Source organism: Myodes glareolus, chromosome 16 (genome assembly GCF_982192425.1).
Source record: "Myodes glareolus chromosome 16, mMyoGla1.1, whole genome shotgun sequence".
NCBI classification, from domain to species: domain Eukaryota; kingdom Metazoa; phylum Chordata; class Mammalia; order Rodentia; family Cricetidae; genus Myodes; species Myodes glareolus.
This window is the reverse complement of record NC_142041.1, coordinates 22648880-22663193: the sequence shown is the minus strand read 5'-3', so window position 1 is coordinate 22663193 and position 14314 is coordinate 22648880. Positions and strand designations below refer to the sequence as shown.

General features: G+C 43.2%; 1 protein-coding gene across 4 annotated transcripts in view; it reads left to right on the top strand.

Annotated features, from left to right (window-relative positions):
- Slc44a1 (solute carrier family 44 member 1) overlaps positions 1-14314 on the top strand; it is a 168823-nt gene that overhangs the window by 2408 nt on the left and 152101 nt on the right. The gene's annotated exons all lie outside the window — the stretch shown is intronic.

Genomic DNA, 14314 nt, shown 5'->3' with positions numbered 1-14314 from the left:
CACTGGCTGGATGTTGTCGCTGAGGGCTGAGATGCAGAGATTTCTCCCAGCTGCCACCCTGCCCCCATTCAAATTTCGCTAGCCGCCTTCTCCCTTTCCGATCAGAGCCTCTAACCTGGGTGGAAATGTTTGGACAACTGTGTAAGGATCAGATGTAATAGAACTTGACTGCTGGCCACTAATAACTGAGAGGACCTGTTTGTAAATTACCTAATTTAGTGGATTAGTGAGTGTATTTACAAATACGATAAAAAGCAATCAGGAATACTGCATTAAACTGTCTGGTGGTGGTGTATGAAAAATAGGCTCTGACAACGCCTGGGATGCTTCTCCACAGTTTCATTAGCGTAGAATTTAACAGTAGTCTGATTTGTTTGTTTTTTTTCTTTGGGTGTGTGTGGGGGGGTGCGTTTGCTTGTAGAAATAAAGGCTGGCTGGTTTTTGGCATAGAAAAAACGCTAGTTTGGGGGGAAAATTCCTCTAGGGATGTAGCGTCTGTGACACAGAAGTGTTTGCTGCTAAGTGACTATATATAACTCAGTTTTAAATAACCTGCATACTTGTTCTGAAAAATCTGAGATCTGTCACAGAAACGACTAGAATTAAGAGAAGGACGTTGATGGCTTATTAGGTATTCATCCTGTTTGTCCAGTTCTTAGGCTGAGTCGTTTAGTTAAGTAGTTAAACCTTCCTATTCAGTTAGGGTAGCAAAGAAAAGCCTTGTGTCTGGTGTTAAGGAAGGCTGGATCAGGGCTCTCGGATTAGCACATAGAGGTGTGGAGAAACATACCTTTCGACCGGTTAGGAATTTAGGGGCAGGGGGCACATCTATTAATAATTATGCATTGTTCATCTAATATTTAAATATAGTTTTCAAAAAAAGATTTTTTTTCACATTGCCTTTTTTCTGGAATAGGCTTGCTGTGCATGCTCATTTGGTGGGGAAATGCCTTTAAGACAGGAAAGTATTGATAGTTTATGGGTGGCTTGTTCAGTGCATGAAAGATAATTTGGGAGGGACAGGTTCTGCGCCAGAACTCCACTTAAAATGGGTAATGGTCATGTGGTTGTCTTGCTGTGGGTTGTAGTGGTGGTGGTGCAGAATGCAGACACATACCTTCTCTTCCTCTTTCCTCCTCCCAGAGGCACTGTTTTCTGCGTGCCACGTTCTCCAGACAAGATTCCTGTCTGAGGGGATTCATTTTTTACCACCTTGGGGATTTCTGTAGCCAATCAGCAGTTGTTAACATGCCTTTGACTTCAGCTTTAGAGACTTAAAGTGTTCAGTGGAGCACGAGGGCAGGTTTTTTTGTACAGGGACTTGTCATCATGTTCTTTCTTCTCATTTTAGGATTTTTGGGCATCATTCTTCATATATGAAGTGTTCTCAATCTGGCTTTTTAACACTCAGCTCAGACACATCAGGCATTTGGGATGCTCTTGTATTTAGTGTGTTGTGTTGAGATAAAATGGGCACAACTTTAAATGTTCTCTAGACGCAGTACTGCACATTACTGAGCTGATTTTAAGGGTCATGAATATATTTTTAGGCAGACTATGTTTGGTTCTGCTTTCTGTTGGGAATTTCTTGAGTGTAGAAACTGCTTTTGTTTTCCTAGCTTTCTAGTTACTACAGTGTCTTACTGTACAGAGTAACTCAGCTGTGGCTATTGAATGGAGTGCATACTCACATTTGAACATTTGGCCAGCAAGTCACGGATTATGAACTCCCAGCCCTGACCAGTGTCATTTCCATGGTTTGGTGATCTAACCCCACCAGACTATCTTCTGCTGAACTCAAACCCCAACTTTTGTTAAAGTTTACCTCCCTCTCTCACATTTATTACTGTTCTATCAATAACACCACTTGTAAAGTGGAGGAAGTTTTTCCCTTTTCTCCTGACACCTGACTCAGTGTGTTTTTCTTTTAGTTGGTGCAGCGACTGTAACATCTTAAGGCTTGCCTACAAGCTCTGATGACACCCTGTATATAGTCTATCACAATGTCCTACTTAGAGGATCACCAGTAACTTTGAAGCTAGACTTTATTAGTGTATGTAAAGTACGTTTTATTTTCTTGCTGGGGTTGGGTGTTGAAGTATAATTTATTTCCCCTCCTCATCTCTTTGTTGTAGATGCTTATAAAAGAGTTTATGGTCTTCTGACCTTTGATCTCTGTAGTTCTGATGCTGTTGTATCCCTTTGCCATATCTGGGTATCATAATTTCCTCTCAAAATAATTGTCCTGCTTTAAGAATGAAATTTAAAATGTCATATTCTTTGATGGTATTTCACAGCTAAGGGAGTAAATTATAAAATAGTATGTACAGTAATAGGTACATATATGCACATTATACATATATATTTAATATGCATATATTAATATGTAATAGGTACATATTAACACAGCTCTTGCAGAACTTTTGGGTGATTTTTCTCTGCCTTAATTAGTAACTATTCTGCATAGTTGGAAATTGCTCTAAACAAGTCAGTGCATGATACCCTTTGCCTGTAAGTCTGTTTGAAGGAAGCATCAAAGATAATGTGGAGTTTCTTTTTACAACACTACTTCTCCCTAAGACTCTTACAGTTTGTTCCCATCTCTCCAGAATTCATTGCTGCTGTAACCTGAGTTAGTTCCTATTCTTGTAATGTTAAACTTCAAAGTTCACTTGTAAATCTTCAAATTTATTAAATGTCCTTTCCCATTGACAAGCCAGTGTAAATGAGGGGAGTGTGTGAAAGATTGCTTAGCAACTTTCTGTAAGCCTTTGTCGCTAATGGATGGATCATTATTTCTGACAGCAGTGCTTTGGATGCGAGGGATTTCTCAAGCCTCTAACCTCAGAACTGGAAAGAAAGGAGGAGTTTTCTCTGCTTCATGGGCCTCACTTTAGAAGACCCTTGGGCACCGTCTTGTCCCAAGCCCTTTAAATTGAGGGTGACACATTTAATTGCCATTTCTTAGCCATGCCGCTGTCTTTGGAGAGTGACAAACAGGAGTCATTTTCCCGTTACCATCTGAGTGACTTACAGCAATTTTCTAATGCTGTATTCATGTTGTCTCTGTTGAATTCGAAGTCAGGTGATAAAAATGAAATTGCAGGATTAGTGGAATCACTGACAGAGACAAAGTCGTTCAATTAAAAACGTGCTCTGGGAAGTAAACTTCATTTGAGGAGCGAAAATGGTCATGCAAAAAAATAAGTAAGTCAGGCTGCATTGGTGGCCAGGCCTGTGATCCAAGCACTCAGAAGCCTGGAGAATTCCTGCAAGTTTAGTGACCATGAGAGGAGTTCCCAGGCCAGTCTGAGGGCTATGTAGTATGCCCTTGCCTCCAGCAAACAAACACCTAGAATTGGCTGGGAAATAGTATTGAAATTATATGCTGTTTTATCTATTTTCAGAGTCGTTGTCTTGTGTTTACATCCATAGTAATTCAGATTGATTTTGCTTCCGTGTTATTAACTGAAGAAATTGAGACTTGGAGGTTAGGAAAGTGTCGGGAGTCACGCAGAGACCCACTCAGTGGTTAAGACTTCCTGTCCGCATTGTCTGCTTCTTGACTTGTGTGCTTTCCCTGTGCTCACACACATTCTTCCTGAATCCAAAGTTGCTGTGTACTTTTCAATCTGTAAAAAAGGGTCAATTTTGTATGAAAGAATTTCCAAGTTAGAATATCTTACCTCTTTGAACCCTCCACAGTTAGGAGTTGGAGAGGACCATCATTGATCAAGCAGGGCTATCCAGTGGGAATGCTTCCAGGCTTAGCAGGGTCTGGCCATACTTTTTGACATGTTAGCATTGCCATTTAAAATTGCTACTGACATGGGAAGAATATTAGCTATACAGATATATTTTGCTCTGGTAATTGGTTCACACACCCCATTCCATGCTCCCTCTCCATTAGAATACAAAGGAGATCTTTCAGTTTTGTGGGTTTGGACTGCAGTTTGTAGACTCTTAAGAGATGCTAGACCTGAAGCAGCACCACCGTCTTCCTGTTCTGTTGAGCTGAACTCCAACTCAGAATCATGAGGTTGTCAGGTCCGAGACTAGGTTATGGGGTGGCTGGGGCCCTTGCTGTTGCTTCTTAGTATCTTAATTAATCTCAACCTTGGCTACACATTAGGATCACTGGAGACGTTTAAAATTGTTGACGCCTGGGGCTCACTCTTGGAGAGTCCAGTTTAACTGGTTCAGTGGTACTGCCTGGGCTCCGACGTTTTGAAGAGACCCACCGGTGATTGAGACAATCACCTTTGACCGGGCAGCTTCATCTCCAGTGAGTTCAATTACAGCCTGTGAGGACAGTTCCCGGACTGAATCATTAAATTGAAACAAGTCCCTTCTCACCCATCACCAGCGACTGATTGACACTAGAACGTTGTGTAGATACTTAGCTCACATGTCCAAAACCCAAGTTGCCCTCCAGATTTATCCTCTTACCCTGTCTCAGTGTATCTGGTTCCCCGCGTGCTACCAGTAGTTGTGGGGCTAGGGGTCTGAGTCATGAAGGGAGACTTCTGTTCTTCCAAGCCTGTCACCACATCTTGCCTTCTTGGATCACCGCCAGCCTCCTAGCTAAGCGTCATCTCCACCCAGTACCTTGTGTCCTTTCCGGCTTCAATCTCTTCTTTCTCCATATTGCAGCCTTAATGGTCTTTGAAAAGTCTAAACTGATTGGCTGTGTTCCTCTCCTACTTAAAGTCATTTAGTGGTTCTGATGACTGGGGCCAAAGGTGAGATTCTCATAACACCACCGAGATGGACTGGTCCCCTCTGCACCTCTTTTCCAGCCTCCCCTCCCTCGGTGTTTCAGCGTCCCGAGTTCTTCAGGCCGTCTTCTAGGGTTTTCTCACACATGTTCACTTGTTAGAAGGCTCCCTGCTTTTTTCTCTATCTGGCCTTGGACTGGTTACTTTCAATTGCATCCTGAAATTCACTTCTTGGAAGATTTTTCTGATCCTTCAAAGTAGGCCAGGTCTCCTCTTTAAACTTCCCATTGCTTTGCATCTTTCTCTTGGAACACATAATAGCATAAGCATGTAAGTCTAGTTACAATTGATGTCTAGACTGTGAATCTGCCTACCGTAACCTGGGGCTAGAGTCTGACCTGCTAACCTGTGTTTATATGGCTTGCAAGCCAAGAATGGTGTTTACATAGTTGATGAGAAGATTGAGACAAATATGGCTGAGGCAAACAAACAGGAAAGAATATTGTTTCATGAGAAGTGTATGAAATTTGGGTGTCTTTGCTCTAAAGTCAGGTTTTGTTAAGCCACAGCCACCTTTCCTGTCTGCTGTATTGTGCAGTGGTCCAGGAGAGTAGTTCTCGGAGACCTTACCGCTCACGAGCACTGGGATTAAGTCTGGGTCCTTTGCATGCAGTGTGTGCTGACCCTTGTTCTGTCCTGGGCTGATGAGGGGATGATGTTGTCTGCCCTGTGTGCTCCTGCTGGACTCTGCTAAGCTGATACTGATGTAGGTACGTGGGAAGTATTTGAGTAAATTAAGCGTGTGTTCTTCCTCCTGATGGTGTAGATGCGCTGCTTTCCCAACTCTCCTGTTTCCAAGTTCAATGTGGACTTTTTCCCTTAAGGATAAAGTCTTTAGAGGAAGTCTCAACAGATTTCAGCGAATCATTAGGCAGCCTCAGGTGAACTGTGGCTCATGTTGTTTTTAAACATGGTGTCTTCTCTTTTGTTATTTTTGTTTTGTTTTACTTATTTGAAGTAGGACATGCTTTTTCTTTTTTAAAGGAGAGTGACGTTTTCCAGTATATTTTATTATACTTAATCAGGGAACGTCAACTTTTTTGTCCTTGATGTATGGGCTTATTATTAATTTCATAGTATTTTCAGCTTAGGTAGTAGTTCAGATTAAGACTTTACAAACATTTGATTAACTGCTGAAATTATTTACGTTCCAAAACCATATTATTACTCCTGTTAGGTGCTCACCACAACCAGACAGGCATTTATTTAGAAGTGAAGTTCTTAAAGAAGACATTTATTCTCATTTCTGTATGTGTTAATGTGCTTGAGTACACACGTATGTGTGGACAGTCTGGTGTTCTTCCTTACACTGCCTTTGTGTTAGACACGGTCTCTTACTGGCCTGGAACTCACTAATGGGAAAGGCTGTTTGGGGAGGCAGCCCATGGTATCAGCTTCTATCTTGCTGGATATAGTCCCACACTTGGCTTTTCCACTGGGCTTGAGGGGTTGAACTTGGCTCTTTACCCTAGTGACTGAGCTATCTCCCTATTCCATAGTCTTATTTTTAAGGTTGCCAGATACCAAAAAATGTTAAGCACAAATGTTATCTCTGGGTACATTTGTATAATGTCAAGGAGAGAAAATAGCAAGAAGACGGGAAAATTGGAAAGAGGTGGCTGCCTCAAGCTGTTTAAGCACCAGTGACGGAACTATATGCTTTACTTTGTAGTGTTGTGGTAACGTGAGCAAGATTCCTCCTTACAAGTCACTTAGGGTGTTGCAGCCAGAAGAAGAAAACAGCAAATAACCCTTGAATCCAAATACTGGAAACATTAAACAAAATTTATTGTTTCCTGTTCAGTCCTGGGGTGGGGGCAGGGTCTCAGGGAGTTTGCTCAGTGACTTGGTGATGACTCATAAGAGCAAGTAGCAAGGATACTCCTTCTCTCCTTGCTTCTATTCCCTCTCTTCTGTCCCTCCCTCACCTTCCCCCCTCCCTCTCTCCCCTTCTTCTCTCCTTCCCTTCCTCCCCTCTTTCCCTCCAACCTGTAGTACAGGCTGGCTCCAGACCCGCTTATCTCAGCCTTGAGTCTGGAGGTGGGTGTGAGCTACCACACCCAGCTCTTCTGCAGTCTTCAGGGTGGAGCCTTTCCTCGCTTAGCCCCACTTCTGATCTGTGTCTTCCCTGATGGACTTTCCTAACAATCTCTACTGGTTTTCCTTGGATGGGAATTACAGAAGGCGGCTATAATCCTCATCCCTGTGTAGTGTCTAGCAGGGTGAAAGCAAAGACTAGTAGTTTGGTCCAGTCTGCAGTCTGCACGCCCCAAGATAACTGTGAATGGGGCCCAACACAAAATGGTAATTACAGAACAGAATGCATTCTCAGAGTTCTTCACTTATTTTATTTTTTGTGACAATTGTGCCTTTCTCCAGTGTGAACTTTATAGATGGTGATCACGTGTTGCAGTGTCAGAAGGTCGGACACACCTGGTGGACTAACCAGAATTTCTCTCTAAGTCAGGTCAGGTTGGACAGCCAGCTACAAGTGGGAGGGCCCAATGGCGCTGGGACTGCTGCCTCAGGGTAGCCCCGGGAGTCTGAGAGCTAGGAGCGCTGCCATTTTCTTCTGTTTGTGAAATCACACTTCCTTAGTTTTCCTGTTTCATGTGTCTCCAGTGCAAACCTTTTACAGTCCCTAGTTTTGAGCGGCACTAAAGTGACTCCCCTCCCCACCAGCCAGGGCTATAGCCATTGCTCAAACCGCAGCCCCTTTCTTTCTCCTCCTCCACGCCCACAGCCCCTTTCTCTGACTGACAAAAGGACAGCGTCAGAGAAAGAACTTCTGAGGTTGGAGTATGGTTAAGTAGTTAATTAACATTCCTCCAGGAGTGGTCCCAGGGGACTCTGAGAGTTCAGAGAGCCTCTTCCATTCCAGCCTCCCACTCTTCCTTTCTACTTCTTCTGGGCTCTTCCATCTGGTGGTGCCTGGTGCTCTTCACCTCTGTCTGCTTGACATTCGGTTTTCCTCTTTGGCATTCCTCTTTCTGTGTGCTCTACAGCTGTGGTGTGGGGTAGGACAGAAGGGTCGAGTCGGGGGCAGGCAGTGGCTCTGTTTTAGTTTGTCCTTCACTTGCTTAACTTTGGCTTTTTTTTTTTTTTTAGCAGTGAAAATGAAGATTCACATTGTTTAGACTATCCCCGATAGAAGGTGGTCTCTTTCTGTGTGCCAAATACAGCTCTGTAATAAATAGAGTTTTGGAAGTGGAAGTTAATGGCTAATATGTAAAAATGTTCAATTTTGTTAGTACTAAGGCTAAAGGAGGGGCACCCCTCTATGCCAGTGACCTTGATAAAAGTTAACAGAATAATATTAATTGCCTCTGTGGTTTTGACTCAAATAGACTTTATCGATTTGCTGAATAAATTGGAGTAACCCTCTTGGGGTACTGCTTGACAGCCTACAGTAAAAGCCATGTTAAAAATTGTTGACCTCCTCTAGTAAAGTACAGTCATCTGACGTGCAGGGATGCTTCCTGATGACCTTATTTGCTTATTTTGTTTACTTATTGTGGGTGGGTGGATGACTACGGAGTCAGACAGCTGTGCAAGTCAGTCCTCCCTACCCTGTGGGCTCCTGGACTTGAAGTCAGGGCGTCATCAAGCCTGGTGGCACGTTCCTGGATCCACTGAGCTATCCTGTGGGCCCTGAAGAGATCAGGCTTAACTATTATACCTCTGACTCCAAACTTTTCCCCTTTTTTTTTTTAAAAAAAAAATATAGCATCCATTTGCCTTTAGTGTGCTGGATTTGGTCACTGCCCACCAAGTCCTCCCTTAGTGGTTAAGTGGCAGTTGACCTGTGCCGTGGTTTTCGTTCCTTCTCTGAGAGGCGCTTAGCACCAGAGGATTGAGCACCATTGTGCACTGGAAAGAGTGGGAGCTGCCAGACAATGGGTTTGGATTTCCGTTCCAACACCAGCTCACTTATTTAGGCTGACATCTTAGGTCACTGGTACCTAGACTTCACCAGAAGAAAATGAAAATTTCATGGACTTGGATCAAAGTATACAAATGATAAAAATGACTCAGAAGTTAATGTAAACTGAAAAGTCCTTTCGCCCGCACTCCCACTAAAAAGGCAGCCTTGGATTTGCGTTTTGGAAGACTGACCCTGAATCCAAAACTGTCCCTGTATTAGGGGGACTTGTGCTATAATGAAATGGATGAAAGCCACAGGCAGAGGCCAAGCTGGGCCTAGGAGCTTAGGGAATGGGGAGTGGGAAATGGTGGGTGTAGCGGCTGGCTTCCTGAACACTGATCGCTCTTCACCTCCCTGCGTTTGGAAAGAGTGAGACCTTAGAGAAGGGCGAAGGAGGAACAGCAGTGGAAAGGGTAGCTTGGTCCAGCAAGGAGAGGCATGAACTGCTGCATTTCAGTATGGGAAGGAGTTCTGACCAGGGAGGCTGTTCACGTTTGAATGGACGGGAAATGAGCAGCCACGGGGCATTTAAAGGCCAGCGCAACAGTGTATCTGTGCGGATGGGACAATGATGCAAGGCAGGGCAGAGGCCCCAGAGGAAGCGGAAGACCTTGTGGAGTTGAAGTAAGAAAGGCTCTCCTGCCTGGATGTGGGCATGAAGGATAGAGCAGGGGACAGGACAGATGTTTTGAGTGGTGCTCAGAATTTTTATGCAGAGGGAGAAGGCTGTTGAGATTGACAGACTTGGGAATGGATAGGGCGAGTGAGTGGGGAGAGGAAGGAGAGCCGAATTTTGAATGGCCTCAGTAGAGGTGATTCTTGGTGCCTCCAGCTAGTGCAGTCTCTCATCAACTGAAGATCACAGATGGGTTTGGGAACACGTTTGCTCCATGAGCAGGAGGAACTTCAAGTATGGCTGGTTGTCAAGGGGCAGGAGTAGGCACCGTGATAGTGACTTGGGGAGGAAGGGCTTATTTTGGGCGATGTTTTGGGAGATACAGAGAATTGTAGGGAAGGCGTAAAGCCTGGGGCAGCTAGCTCCCTTTTGCCAGAAACGTGAGGCAACAGCTTCACATTTTGACGTATCCAGAAGCAGAGATCTCAGCCTGGAAACAAGGTCATCTGTAACCCTCAAAGACCCACCCTAGTGGCTCGCCCTCAAAGACCAGTCTCTGCCAGAAAGGCTCTACAGCCTTTCAGAATAGCATGGGCCAGGGATTCAGGTTGCTTAGCCTGTGGGAACCACTTCAGAACTAAACCATAATAGGCACTAAATCGGAGCAGGCAGCTGTGCACGGGGCCCAGTTCACTGAGCAGGCAGTTATGCAGGTTGCCAGTCACACTGGACGCTGATCGAAGGTTAGACATTTCCTGTCGTAGTCTCAGATCTAAGGTGGCTGCCTGAGTTATCCCCAGTTTAGAGATGAAACAGGTCCAAACATTCTGCATAGCTTCCTCAGTGCTACCCAGCAGTTTAAAACCAAATTAGTTCTGAGGATGCTCCTGTTGCTTCATCTTGTCCCTTGGTTTCTATTAAGAACTGTTATGTTTGGGTGGTGAGATGGCTGTAGCTTAGATGTGTCATTTTTGTTGTGTGAGCTCAGAGATGATGTGTGCTGTTTATTGTTTTTAACTAGGGAGAGGGCACTGAGAGCAGGTAAAGGGGCTGATTGTGTGAAAAATATGCTGCAAGCCACATGTGCGAGGAAAGAACAGACTTCTGCAGATTGGTTTCTGGCCTCCAGTTGTGCTGTGCCATGGGACTCACCAATAAATAGAATTAATTTTTAAAAAGTGCGTATTGGTTAGTGTATAAAAACTTGGAGTGGGGTCTGTGTAAGTGCTTTTTAGAAAACTTGAGACTCAGTGGTGGCATTTCCTCCTAGGCTTTGCTGTGTTTTACTCTGAGAACTTAGGTCTGAGAAGTTTATCTTGGGAGTAGAATTGTTAATGTGATCTTGTCTTTCCTGATGGATGACACACATACACACACACACACAGACGCACAAACAGAGAGTATGTGTATTTTCTGCCTTATTGCCTTGCTGCTGTTTTGAGACAGTTGCAGGCAGTTCAATCAGGTTTTGATAGGAAGGTTTGGAAACAATAGTTGAAGAGGACACTTCATTTTAAAAGTGAGTGTAATTCTAGTTTGGGGATACTTTAAACCCTTTAAACACACAGTTTAACTTGAGAAAGTAAGCCATGACCAGGTGGAAACATTTGTTTCTCTTTAGTTGCTAACAAGTCACAGAGGGCGAGACTCCTGGTGTTGCCACTTAATGGTTAGCTCTTGCCAGGTTGGGTTGTCCCATGCTCTGTTGGTCTCACTTAACGATACAAATTACAGATACCTTGATGGCTCCCTGAAGCATGTGCTCCCGAGGTGTCTGCAGTCGGAAAAGTTGAAAAAATTCTGTACCACCTTTGCCTTCTCCTTGCCCCACCTTGAGAAGCCATAGTACATGGTAACATATTCAGACGTCATTTCTCCACTCTCACTCCCACATCCAGAAGAGAATTGGCTTCCCTGGCCTTCATTGGACTGATCTCTCCTATAAATATCTTTCTATTTACATCATCCACCCTGTATCTTTCCTGTCGGCGGCATGGATATGTTAGGTGACTGGTCATCAAATGGAAACATTGTTAAGACTTAGTCATTGTTAGGAGTGATGTAAATGGAAGTGGAAGTGTACCTGGTGCCCACGCTTCACCTGGGACAGTTTCTAGTTCTTACTGGACTTGTGCTAATTCAAAGAAAGTTATTGCATGGGATGTGTGCCCCCCCCTCCCCCGCTCCTCAGACAGGGCTTCTCTTTGTAGCCTTGACTGTCCTGGAACTTGCTCTGTAGGCCAGGCTGTTCTGGAACTCAAAGAGATCCTCCTGCCTCTGCCTCATGAGTGCTAGGATTAAAGGAATTTACCACTACCGCCTGGTTTCACATGGAGTTTTTCTACAGAAATCAAACAATGTCTGGGACTAACCAAGTTAGCACTGAGGTAGCCATGAATTTTATGTCATGTCTACTAATGAGTTTGGTTCAGGCTTTGCATAAGTTCTTTAGGTTACGGAGAACTCACAGCTTCGTGTCTCAGCAGCAGCTCTTTTTCCACTTATTAGAGAGCTTCTGTCCTTGTAACTTTATCATTGGCCCTGGTTTTGTACCTGTTAGTCACATAAAATGAAAAGCTGAAATCATCCTTTAATGTTTGCCAAGTTTTATGTGTCTGCCTCTCTGTATTTTAATTGTAAAAACCTGTTATATTAAAAAAAATCATGCTTCTAGAGCCTTTGTTCTGGACTCATTTTTCTTCATGCTCTGTTTAAAAGATTATTATATATTAACATATTATTTTATATGTATATTATATATTTGTAAGAGCTATTTATGCACATATTTAGAGCACTAACCATTTCTAGTACTTGTCATTTATTTTTTAAAAAATTTTTATTTTTAATTATGTGTTTATGTGTGTTCCTGTGAGTAGGTATGTGCAGGGAGGCTAGATAGATAAAATTGCTCTGAAGCTAGAGTTACAGGCAGTTGGGAGCCACCTGATGTGGGCACTGGGAAGGGAACTCAGGTCCCCTGCAAGATTAGCATGTGCTCCTGGCTGCTGAGACATCTCTCTGAGTACTTACCATTTAAAGCAACAAAAAAGTGCCCCCCACCACCCTGCCAGCCCCTGTCTTCTGTCCTGAGGCCGTCATTCTAAATCAGTAGGTCAGTTCTGTCTCTCTTCTCTGATTCTAGCACACTTGTGTGTCTGGCACCTCTTTCTTCAGTTTTCAGCATCTGTCTCTGCTCTGGAGGATGAAGATAGAGCCCTTCCAGCCCTATGCATTGTTTCTACCCCATACACACTCTTCCTGTGGGCATCCTTGTTCTGCTACAGATGGGTGTGACTTTGGATTCATGGTCAGTCCTTCCACTGTGACTAAGTAAATGCTCTCAGCTGAATCATGGAGTATCTTATGGGTTGCTGTCCTTGGGGTTAAAGTTCTGTTCTGTTCTTGTTCTGCTGTGTGCTTGCTTTTCTTTGCACTTCTGTTTAATTGGTGTCTAAATGGTCACCTAGTTGACTGACTGCATTGTCTAAGCTCCCAATTTAAGGCTCTTGCTGTTTAAGTTCCTTTGCAACATTTCCCATTAAAGTGATACATTGAAAATATTGGTCACCCAATATTATTTCTGGACTTGTCTGTCTGTTTATGTATAATAGATGTTAACATCTGGTATATATGTATTTAGAATCACTTGCTGTGTACTCTGGGCTGGCCTTGAACTCACAATCCAACCCGGCTTCCAGAGTAACTGGGATTATAGGCATGTACCACCATGCCCTTTAGGATTGTTCCCTCTGTCACTATATGAACTTTCTCTCTTCTGGCTAAGTTTGGCTTGAAGTCTTCTGGATAAGAAGATAATTACTACATGTTTGCATAGAATATCATTTCCTATTCATACCTTTACTGTGTGTCTGTGTGTGTGTGTGTGTCTGTGTGTCTGTGTGTGTGTGTGTGTCTGTGTGTCTGTGTGTGTGTGTGTCTGTGTGTTTCCCAGTAGGGTGACTTTCGTGAAAAGAGCAATTAGTTGGACCTTGGTTCTTAATTCACACAGCCCACGTGTATCCTTTAATTGGAAAGTTGTGACTGTTTACATTTAGAGCTGTTAATGAAGGATATGTACTAATTTGTCCCTTACTTATCTTAAAGCTCTACTGGTTTACTGTAGATTCTTTCCTAATTCTTATTTATCTATTCTTTTACTTAAGCTTATTCTTAATAAGAGCAGAATTTTTGATAACTTGTATTTTTCTTAAATTTTTTGACACAAGGTCTCCTCTTTTTAAAACTACTTCTGTGTGTGTGTATGTGTATGTGTATATGTGTGTGTATGTGTGTGTGTGTGTATGTGTATGTGTGTGTGTATGTGTGTGTGTGTGTTTATGTGCACTACATTTATGCAGTTGTCCTCAGGGTATCAGATTTCCTGGAGCTGCTGGTGGCTGTGAGCTGTCTGATGTGGGTGCTGAGAACTAAGTCCAGGCCCTCTGAAAAATCAGTGAGTGCTCTTATCTGCTGAACTAAGGCTCTGGCTCTTGTTTATATTTTTATATATTCCTAATATTTGAGTGGATATAAAATTCTAGGTTGGAAGCTATTTTCATATATTAAAAACAATGGGATTTGGGGAATTCATACCCAGGGCTTTACCCTTGTAAAGCAGGAACTTTATCACTGATCTACAGACCAGTCTTTCTCTCAGTATTATATGTGTTATTTCATTTCTTAGAGGTTATGGCGCCAAGATTTCTTAGTAAACAAATGAACTGGAATTATGGCACAAAATTTTGTTATTTTTCAAGTGCCATGAGTTCCACTTAAGATTGATGAATGGCCTGCTGGCTAATTGAAAAAAATAAAAATTGTCAAAGTGGGCCTTCCCCATCTGCTCAGAGAGGAAAGGGAAGCAGAGCCTCCGGAGTTCCTTGTGGTCTGCATTGTAAGAAGGCTGCAGAAGGAAGATGTCATTCCACCTTCCTGCAGTAGAACCAGCTCACGATGTTTGAATCTTACGTTTTTCAGCAGCGACATTGTCAAAGC